The sequence below is a fragment of the Delphinus delphis genome, chromosome 6 (genome assembly GCF_949987515.2).
Source record: "Delphinus delphis chromosome 6, mDelDel1.2, whole genome shotgun sequence".
Lineage (NCBI taxonomy): Eukaryota > Metazoa > Chordata > Mammalia > Artiodactyla > Delphinidae > Delphinus > Delphinus delphis.
In genome coordinates, this window is record NC_082688.1 from 96,064,389 (window position 1) to 96,074,944 (window position 10,556).

Sequence of the window (10,556 nt, forward strand, 5' to 3'; positions counted from 1 at the left end):
GCTCTGAGTTTAATCAAATAGTCACAAAAGCCTGGAGCTAGAGATTTTCCATAAAGTTGGACATTTAGAGAAAATTTTGACTGTGCCATTGGGGATGTTTTAAATGAAGTTCCGAAATAGTTCAATCCTCTCCATTGGCTGTGAGACTGTCAATGACTATCATGCCACTGAGTTGGGGGTGGGTTGGGGAGGATGGGAATTAAAACACTCCAAATACCATTATCATACCAAGGTTTAGTAGTTTCTTTTGGACAGGTGGTTTTCAGTTTGTTCTGTGGCTTGGTTAATTTTCAGAGCTCAAAAATAGTTAAATTTAAATGTCTCACTGACATTTTCTGTTTTTTCATGGGAGAGCAGTTTGCCAAAGTCCTCACTCTGCCATTTAGGAAACATACATTCCAGTGTGTTTTGTGCTTGGTTTAGGTCAGTGGTCCTCCAGCAGTGTTCCCACAAGCTGCTCTGTTTCTCCTGGTTTCTGACAGTTTGTGATCATGACAAAAGTGCTCTGTTACTAACACTGAAAAAAGTGACATTTTCCTAATTCATAGGAAAAATACATTTCCTCTGTTAGGTTTAATTTTGTTATACTTTTGGCATTTAACATCACCTGTTATTTAATATCAGCTGACATCTGATCTAGCACAAATTATATATTAGAGTTACTCCTGGTTTACTGTATCAACGATGCATGTATTCTTCAAGAATATTTTTAGAGGTGGGTGAGTAGGACCTGCAATACAACTCATTATTTTATACCCTCGAGCATATATCTTAATAATTTATATTTAGTGGAAGTTCAATTCGTAAAGAACTATACATAGAAACAGAAAGAGGCAATTATAATTCATTGTAGGAAGTAGAATGAATCGACACTTTCTGGCTGAGAGAAGTATGCAGACAAAATACAGTGAGGCATAGCTTGAATTCAAGGCATCACAGGAAGTATGGTTTTAAAAAATAATAATAATTGCGTGCATTCATAAACATATTAGTCCAGGTCATTGCCTGTAAAGATTCCAGGAAGTTGGAAGATTCCTGGGGTGTCCAATGTGGGGATTCCAGAGCATGATTTGGAGGGATTCTTTTGCTCACCAAGCTACTGAGAACCCACGTGACAATAATGTCACTAAAGAGACATGGAAACCACTTGAAATGATGGTAAATGTAGCATAGCGGTATGGACAGAAATGCGGGAAGAGAACCAGAAAGCAGATCAAGAAGTCTGAGACCCTCCAATGATTATTTCCATCTTTGTTCATCCACTTTTTCAAAATACCTGGCATTTTTTCTTACTGTCATCTGTTCTGCAAAGATGCTTCAGAATCTTTATGCTGTTGATGATTTCGAAAGTTCATGCCCCCGTGAAAGAGAGGAAGAGGTCCGCCTTCTGGAGCTGAGGTTTACCTGCATCTTTTCTGATAGATAATTGGTTGTCCAAGCCAGAGAAGGAGAGGCAGAGCAGGGCAGGTGCTTGGTAATGCAAAGCGGACCATCCACAGTATAAAAATATTTCCTGCTCTTCGTTTTCCAAATTGACAATTCATTCTTCTTTTCTCATAAACAGGTGAAAGCTGCTTTGTCTCCCTTCCCCCCAACTCAGTGTCTCACAATTACTGGTAGGGAATTTACATTTTAAATGTGGTCTGTAAAATATGGTTCATAATAACCATTTTCTCTTGCAAACTGAATTGTGTCCATGTGCTGTAACCCTGAATGGTCACAAAGGAAATGAATGGTCACTTTACATTTCTAGACCTCAATATTATTATTGACTTGGGCTTACTTACATAATGAGGTTAAAATCATTTAAACATAGGTTTTGTGTGATCAATTTCCTGGTCATAAAGCACTGCTTATTTAGAATAAAACTTTTCTGTTGGAAGGCTTTCTGATACTTTCCTAGTCATCAGTCGAACATATAATTTTATTTTCTTCCAAAAAAACTGTAGGTATCCAGACAAAGGCATGCTCTCATGCATCTCCTCTACTTCTTGGTTTTAACATATGCAGAATGATTAGCAACTCAGTACTGAAGAGACTAAGTAAAGCATAATTTTAACACTAGTGCCCCCCCTTCACCCCCAGAACATATGTGTTAATTATTCTGATTTTTTTAAAAAAATCCTATAATATGTCTTCTGAACACATGACCTAGACATCTGTGATAAAACCCTGGGGAGTGAAAGAACTCATTGTAAGGCCATCATGTGGTCTGCATGCATGTGAATATTTCATACATCATCATCTGCATTTTATAGCTGTGCTAGGCATACGTACTGGTACATTGCTGCTAATACTCTCTGCACACTGAGGTCCAATCTGTAGTTTTCTTTATTTACCATGAGGATGTTATGCTGGGAGAAACTGCATGGCACCTTCCTTCGAGAGACTGATATCTAAAGGAATTAGAATTTCCTTCCATAACAGTGACCAAAACTATAAGCAGAAGCACTTCTGATGTGTCATCTGGAAGTGTTCAAACATCTGTCATCTGAAGGGACCCCAGGAGCTTCTCACAGATTTTGGAGGGTCTCTGTGGAAGACTTCATACCCTGCAGGCACCAGCCTGTCATCTTTAAAGCCTGGAGGGCAGGTAGACAAGACCCACTCAATATCACACCTGTTCACTGCTGCACTGGCTACCTGCTGATACCTCAGCCAAGGGATACAGGAGGAGACGCAGTACAGAGGACAGCAGGTCCCACATGGCATCCTAATTAGGTTCACTCATGAGCATTTCTGAGATGTGGGCTGTGTAGGGAAAGTGTGTGCCTCGGTGGGAAAGTGTGTGCCTCGGTGGAAAAGTGTGCATTGTCTGCATAGGACAACTTTCTGGGTAACCTGATGCTGACTCTATAGGAGCTATTGTACAAGTCTGCAAGCTGTAGGTGACTGTCACCAATGCAGAATAATTCTTGCCTATAGACATGCAAATGAAATGTCTGGAGGGACAGCCCTCTTATGAAAAAACTGTTTTGCCTCCATTTGTGCATTCTGCTTGGTTCTTTCATTTAATTAATAAGTTAAACAAAACCTTTTTAAAAAATATTTTTATTGGAGTATAATTGCTTTACAATGTTGTGTTAGTTTCTGCTGTACAACAAAGTGAATCAACAATATGTATACATATATCCCCATATCCCCTCCTTCTAGCCTCCCTCCCATCCTCCCTATCCCATCCCTCTAGGTCATCACAAAGCACCGAGATGATCTCCCGGTGCTATGCAGCAGCTTCCCACTAGCCATCCATTTTACATTTGGTAGTGTATATATGTCAATGCTACTCTCTCACTTCGTTCCAGCTTCCCCTTCCCCTGCTGTGTCTTCAAATCCATTCTCTATATCTGCATCTTTATTCCTGCCCTGCCACTAGGTCCATCAGTACCGTTTTTTTAGATTCCACATATGTACGTTAACATATGGTATTTAAACAAAATCTTTAATGCATGTTTATTTTATGTTTATGAGAGTCATGATTTTCTCCTTTCTGGAAATTACCTTTAATAACTGCCAGGAGTGATGTCACCAAGATGGACATATAGATTGTTCCTGACTTCACTTCCCCTTGCAAGAAGAGCAACTAACAACTATTCTTGAACAAGATATGACTGAGAGGATCCTAGAACATGGGAATGAGGCTGAAGCACCCCCTGTACCACAGAGACCAAGACCGACTGTGTTAGAAAGTTAAGAGGAACACTGACTGCATTGACCCTCTCACAGGACAGGGCAGCATCACACAGAGAGGTCTACCCTGAGCCTATTGTTCCTCTAGTGGGAAAAGAGTCCAGGGGCGTCAACCAGCACACCCAGCATTGTGGGTTGCTTTGTGGGAGTCCCCACTGTGGTCTCACCCCCATGGGGATTGTAGGGGATTTGCAGAGCTCAACCACTGGGAGTCTGACTATGATCAGAGAAAGGGGGTAGGGGCTTACAACAACCAGCACATGGATCTTGGCAGACTGAGTCCATACCTGCAGTGCCTAAGTAATAATCCCAACAAGTGGCTTTGCTAATCTGCAGAGCCAACTTGGTGGCAGACTCTGACCAGAGAACCCATTGGGGTGCAGAACTGCCTGCTTCAGGTAGGTCCTCAAAGGAAGAATTTTGCCAGCCCTGGAGGCTGGTTTGCCCATAACCCAGCAAGGAGCTGAGTCATAGCCCCATCCACTAGGGAGAGTGTCTCCTGACCCCATCTGGCCAGAGGGCTGGTGAAAGCCTCTGGAAGCTGTGTAACCAGCAATGCAAAAACCAAGAAGTGGGTAGGCAGTGTTGATCAATCCCAGAATAAAGCCAGTACTAGGCATGGAGGGTTCCGTGGCTATAACCAGAAGGGAGATTAATTCATAGTCAAGGCTGAGGGTAGCTCTTGGCTCCCCAAAATGGGAGAGGCCTGGAGTAGCCTTTTTCCATCCTGCCCAGGGAAGGGAACCGAGATACAGCCCCACTTGCTGTGGAGAGTGTCTCCTGGACCCATCTGATCGGAAGGGCAGGTGAGAACACCTGAAAACTGTGTAAGCCAGCAACACTCAAACCCAGAGACACGCAGGCAGAGCTGATAATGGGCAGACCAAAGCCAGTGGCCCTGTTGCATCAAGGAACTTGGGGCATGGATTGGCTTGAAATAAGACAACAAAAAGCTTTACCAGCTTTAGAGCTGCTTCTCCCACTGATTTTACTTATTAGGGTTTATCCTTTTTTTTTTTTTTTTGATGAGTCAGGATAAAGGTTTATCAATATTGTTTATCTTTTCAGATCTTAGTTGCATTATCTTCTATTTTTTTAGTCTATTATGCTCTGATATTTATTATTTCTTTCCTTCTACTAATTTTGGGTTTTGTTTCTTCCCTTTCTAGTTCCTTCATGAGTAAGGTTAGGCTGTTTATTTGAGATTTTTCTCACTTCCTGAGGTGAGCTGGTATCACTATAAACTTTCTTCTTACAACTCCTTTTGCTGTGTCCCATAGGTTGTGGATTGTCCTGTTTTTGTTTTCATCTTTCTCCAGGTATTTGTTGCTTTTTTCTTTTATTTCTTCAGTGACCCAGGGGTTGTTTAGCAGCATATTGTTTAGCCTCCATGTGTTTGTGTTTTTTTTAACAGCTTTTTTTTTTCTCGTAATTGATTTCTAGACTCATAGCATTGTGGCCCGAAAACATGTTTGATACGATTTCAGTCTTCTTAAATTTACTGAGACTTGTTTTGTGACCTAGCATGTGACCTATCCTGGAGAATGTTCCATGTGTACTTGAAAAGAATGTGTATATTCTGCTGCTTTTCTGTGGAAGGTCTACTTCTATATATTAAGTCCTTTTAGTCTAATGCATCATTTGAGGCCAATGCTTCCTTATTGATTTTCTGTCTGGCCAATCTATCCATTGATGTAAGTGGAGGGTTAAAGTCCTTATTATTATTGTGTTACTGTCAGTTTCTACCTTTTTGTATGTTATTTATTTGCTTTATGTATTTAGGTGCTCTTATGTTGGGTATATATATTTTTTCAATTGCTGTATCTTCTTTGTTGCTTCTTTTTTGCTTCAAAGCAATTATACTCCAATAAAAATTGATCATTTTATCTTTATGTAATGTCCTTCTTTGTGTCTTGTTATAATCTTTGTTTTAAAGTCTATTTTGTCTGATATAAGTATTGCTACCCTGGCTTTCTTTTTCTTTTTCTGTAGAATACCTTTTTCCATCCTTTCACTTTCAGTCTGTGTGTGTGTCTTTAGGGCTGAATTTAGTCTCTTGTAGGCAGCATATATATGGGTCTTGTTTTTGTAGCCATTCAGCCACAATGTCTTTTGACTGGAGAATGTAGTCTATCTACATTTAAAGTAATTATTGATAGGTATGTACTTCCTGCCATTTTAATAACTATTTTGGGATTGTTTTGTAGTCTTTTTTGTTTTTTCTTCTTCTTTTGCTCTCCTCCCTTGTGATTTGATGACTATCCTTAGTATTATGTTTGATTCCTTTCTCATTTTTGTGTATGTATCTATTATAGATTTTTAGTGTGTCATTACCAAGAGGTTTATATATAGCAATCTACATATGTACACATGTGATTGTTTTAAGCTACTGATCTCTTAAGTTGGAATTCATTTTAACAGCCCTGCATTTTTACTACCCCTCCCTCCCAACATTTAATGTATTTGACATCATATTTTGCATCTTTTTGTTTTGTGCATCCCTGAAATATTTATTGTGAATATAGATGATTTTACTACTTTTGTCTTTTTAGCTTTATAAGTGGCTAATCTACTACCTTTACTGTATAATTGCCTTTATCAATTAGATTTTTCCTTTGTAACTTTCATATTTCTAGTTGTGGCCTTTTCCATTTAGAGAAGTCCCTTTAACATTTCTTGTAAACCTGGTTTCATGGTGCTTTTTAGTTTTTGCTTGCTGGTAAAACTCTTGATCTCTCCCTCAAATCTGAATGATAGCCTTGCCAGATAGAGTACTCTTAGTTGTAGGTTTTTTCCTTTCATCACTTTAAATATATTGTGCTGCTCCCCTCTGGCCTGCAGAGTTTTTGCTAAAAAGTCAGCTGATAGTCTTATGGGAGTTCCCTTGTGTGTAGCTAGGTGTTTTTCCCATACTACTTTTTTTTTTTTAAATTTTAAAAATATTTTTATTGAAGTATAGTTGATTTACAATGTTGTATTCCATTACTGCTTTTAATAGTCTCTCTTTGTCTTTAATTTTTGACATTTTAATTAAAATGTGTCTTGGTGTGGTCCTCTTTAGGTTGATCATGTTTCAGATTCTCTGTGCTTACTGGACCAAGATGTTGATTTAGTTAGTGATGTTTTCAGCTAATACGTCTTCAAAAATATTCTCTGCCCCTTTCTCTCTCTTTTCTCCTTCTGGGACCCCTATAATGTGACTATTAGTATACTCAGTGTTGTCTCAGAGGTCTCTTAGCCTGTCATAATGTTTTTAAAAATTCTTTTTTCTGTTTAGCTTGAGTGTTTACCCATTTCATTGTAGTTTCTTCTTTATATCATTTCTTTCTGCTAGTCTTCAGGTTGTTCTCATTGATAGTTTCTCTGTAAATAGTAGTAATTTTGATGTGTCTATGGGAGGAGATAAGCTCACAGTCTTCCTACTATTTCATTTTGACCTTTCCTCTCCTTCTGCGATATCTTCTTTGATGCAATAAATAAAATACATTTTTCATTGTTGATATACTCATTCTCTATGTAGATATAATAAAATTTAAAGTACGTCCTTATTAGTCAGGCTTCAAAATTTTTTGGGATTTATTAATTAATAAGCAGATTATTTATATGTCTATTTAGTGCTATTCTCTACTTACAGGACACTATAAAATTTGCATTATTTGGGTCAGGGAAAACAGTATCTAAACAATAAGCTCAGATTTAGAAGTAAAGATAACATATACATTTCTAAACAGCATAACTGCCCTGGTTAGCTATTAGACTGTGTCATGAGTTATGGAATGCATTCAATTGGTTGTGTTAATTACAGTTTGGCTTACTTTACTTTTTAATGAATGATTTGTATTCCAACATCTTAAATACTTTCTCTACTCCTGGAATATGGGTTGCAAAAGACTGTAATTTCTAACTAAGCTCTCAAATATTAGCAATTCTTATAAATTATTTATAGTATGCCTGTTGGATGCAATCTGGATTGATGAGATTTTAGGAAAAATCTTGAAACACTTGAATAATATTATTACCAGTCATCTGAAATCTGGGTTAGGCCGACACAGATGCTAAACTCTAAGTGATAATACTCATATCATCTGGATTCAGCAAGTCCAGAATAACTTGCTCACCAGATTCTGGTTTTCATATTAGAGTCTTGCTGCTCCTTCTAAGTTTTCTTTGCTGAGTCCCCTTCATGTAACTGCTGAGTGTCAGAAGCCCTCAGTGCCACTTGTGAATTTTCTCATGTAGCTATACTCTCTCTGTGGGTAATTCCACTGCCTCTCAATAAATTCAGTTTGAACTTCTCCAGACAAGTATGTTCATTTGTATGTCAAAAAGATAACTTAAAATATAAAAGCATCCAAATGGAACTCTTGGCTTCCTCTTTCCCCTGTCTTGACGTCCTTAATATTTTCTACACCAGTCAACACCACTGCCATCTACTGAGTTACTCCAGTCCAAGACTCACATCATTCTTCTTTGGCCTCAAGTGTCTGGCTCACTGTTGCTTTGTGGTCCTAGAATGTGCATGGCACATAGGAGATGTTCACCCCTCTGTCACTGAAGCATTCAATGGGACATATTCCCTGAAAAGGCAGGAGAGATGAGGGTCCTGCACTCCAAGGTGGGACATGTTAGGACTGTCCTTTGATCTGAGATGAAATGTTTCTTTTTATAAAAGTTGGAAAAAGAGAAAGAAAGGTAAGGGCACACATAGATGTGTTATTGTGCTACTGAAAATATGACAAAGTTTTTTCTCAGTGAAGTGTGAAACAAGGACAGCTCATGTAGGTAAAAGTGACTTTAGGTTGGGATAGTTGAAAAAATTAGACAATATATCAAAGTTTATTCTGTATTAATAGGAGATAGAGCTTACTACAGCAACGTAGTAGGATTTCTGGGCACTTCTGAGTGCTCATTTAAGATGGTTGTGAATTAATTACAGTGATGTCACTCAGCTTTTCTAATTTTATCCAGTAAAATTCAGCTACTTGGAGCTGGCATGAGATAGTTGGCTAAGTTCATTTTGATAGGAACTTGCAGAGTGAGTTTGAAGGAAGAATGAGGGGTGAAGAGCAAGCCTGCCCTTTGCTGATTTTACTGTTAACCATTCAGTCTTATTGTAATTGAGTGGAAGTCTATATTTTCAATAATTTAAAATCATATCTCTGCAGAGTGCTGGATCTTCCATAAATCCTATTATGGACTATAATATATAGATCATAGAATATTCAATAATAATTGATAAGGGATCATATCAGGGTTCCTGCTGATCATTAGGACCTTAGCAATGAACCCTATTAACCTGGCTTTTACTTGGCTAAGTGCTTTCTTTTCTGCTTTTGAATAGTTATTAAAGTAAGAGAATATGGCATATTAAGGTGCACTAATCAGCTTTGCTGTCACGATAAACCACTCACAAACCTCAGGGCTTACAAAAATAAACATTTATTTCTTGCTATCTCTTTGGCAGTGGCTGTGGGTCTGCTCTTCACATGTGCTTTTCCTCTGACTCACTCATTCTCCTGCCTCCAGGCCCCACTGGTACTCAAAACCACCAGCCATGGCATGGGAAGAATTCAGAGTGACCCAGCTTATTGCCTGTTCACCTGTGCACAGACTTGGAAGACCTTCTTGTTTGCCCACACATGGAACAGGAGGTAGATCTAGATCAGCCCTTCCCCATTCACACAACAGCTCTTACCCTATGCAGTGGTAAGGGAGGGGAATTTGAGATAGTGCATAGGAATCCTGGAACTGTGCTAAGTCAACATTCACTGTGGCAGTGCCACATCCAATGGATGTTTCTTTGACTTTACGTGGTGTTTCTGCTGCATTTAATAATTAGATGTCAATTTCATCCTTCTCAAAATTTTCATTTCATGACATCATTTTCTTTGACAGCACTCTCTCCAGATTTCCTCTTCTTTTCTGGTCTCCCTTTTTCAGGATCCCTACAGCCTTCTTTCTCCCCTGTTTTCTATCTTTTATCTTTCTATCTTTTCTATCTTCAGCCTTCACAGATACTTTGAGTCAGATTTATGGCTGAACTTTCAATCACCATTTCTTTGCTGATAACAATAAAATTATCTATCTGTCTGTCTATCTATCTATCTATCTATCTATCTATCTATCTATCTATTTATCTATGTATCTCTCCAGATCTCATTCCTAAGCTCCAAAGCCACATCGATTATTTATTTATTGAACAGGTACTTTCGAAGCAGTAACCAATAAGAACTGTAGTGAGCATTGTGGATAGAGCTAGGAACAAAACAAAACCTCTCATCTTATGAGGCTTATATTGCAGTAAGGGGAATAATATAAATTTAAATAAACAAATGTATAACATGTCAGATAGCTATAAATGCTTTGAGGAAAAATTAAGCAGGATAAAGTAAGGGCTGGACAGAGTGTCCTGGGATGTGAACTGAGGTTTGTTGTTCAATTTGGTGTGGTCAGCAGAGATCTGATCCCTGTAGAGCATCATATGATGGTAAGGAACACCTTAAGAATTAGCTTTGATCTTAACTTTGTTAGGCAGTTCAGAATCCCAGATCCTAAATATGGAAATTTTATGACAGTGAGGTGAATAAAATCACAAAAAGACAACAATTCATTCTGTGATTCAGCAGGCATAGTACAAGTGATTAGACCTTGTATCAATAATAAGATACTGGGCTTCCCTGGTGGCGCAATGGTTGCGAGTCCGCCTGCCAATGCAGGGGATACGGGTTCGAGCCCCGGTCCGTGAAGATTCCATGTGCCGCGGAGCGGCTGGGCCCATGAGTCATGGCTGCTGAGCCTGCGCGTCCGAAGCCTATGCTCCGCAACAGGAGAGGCCACAGCAGTGAGAGGCCCGCGTACCGCAAAAAAAA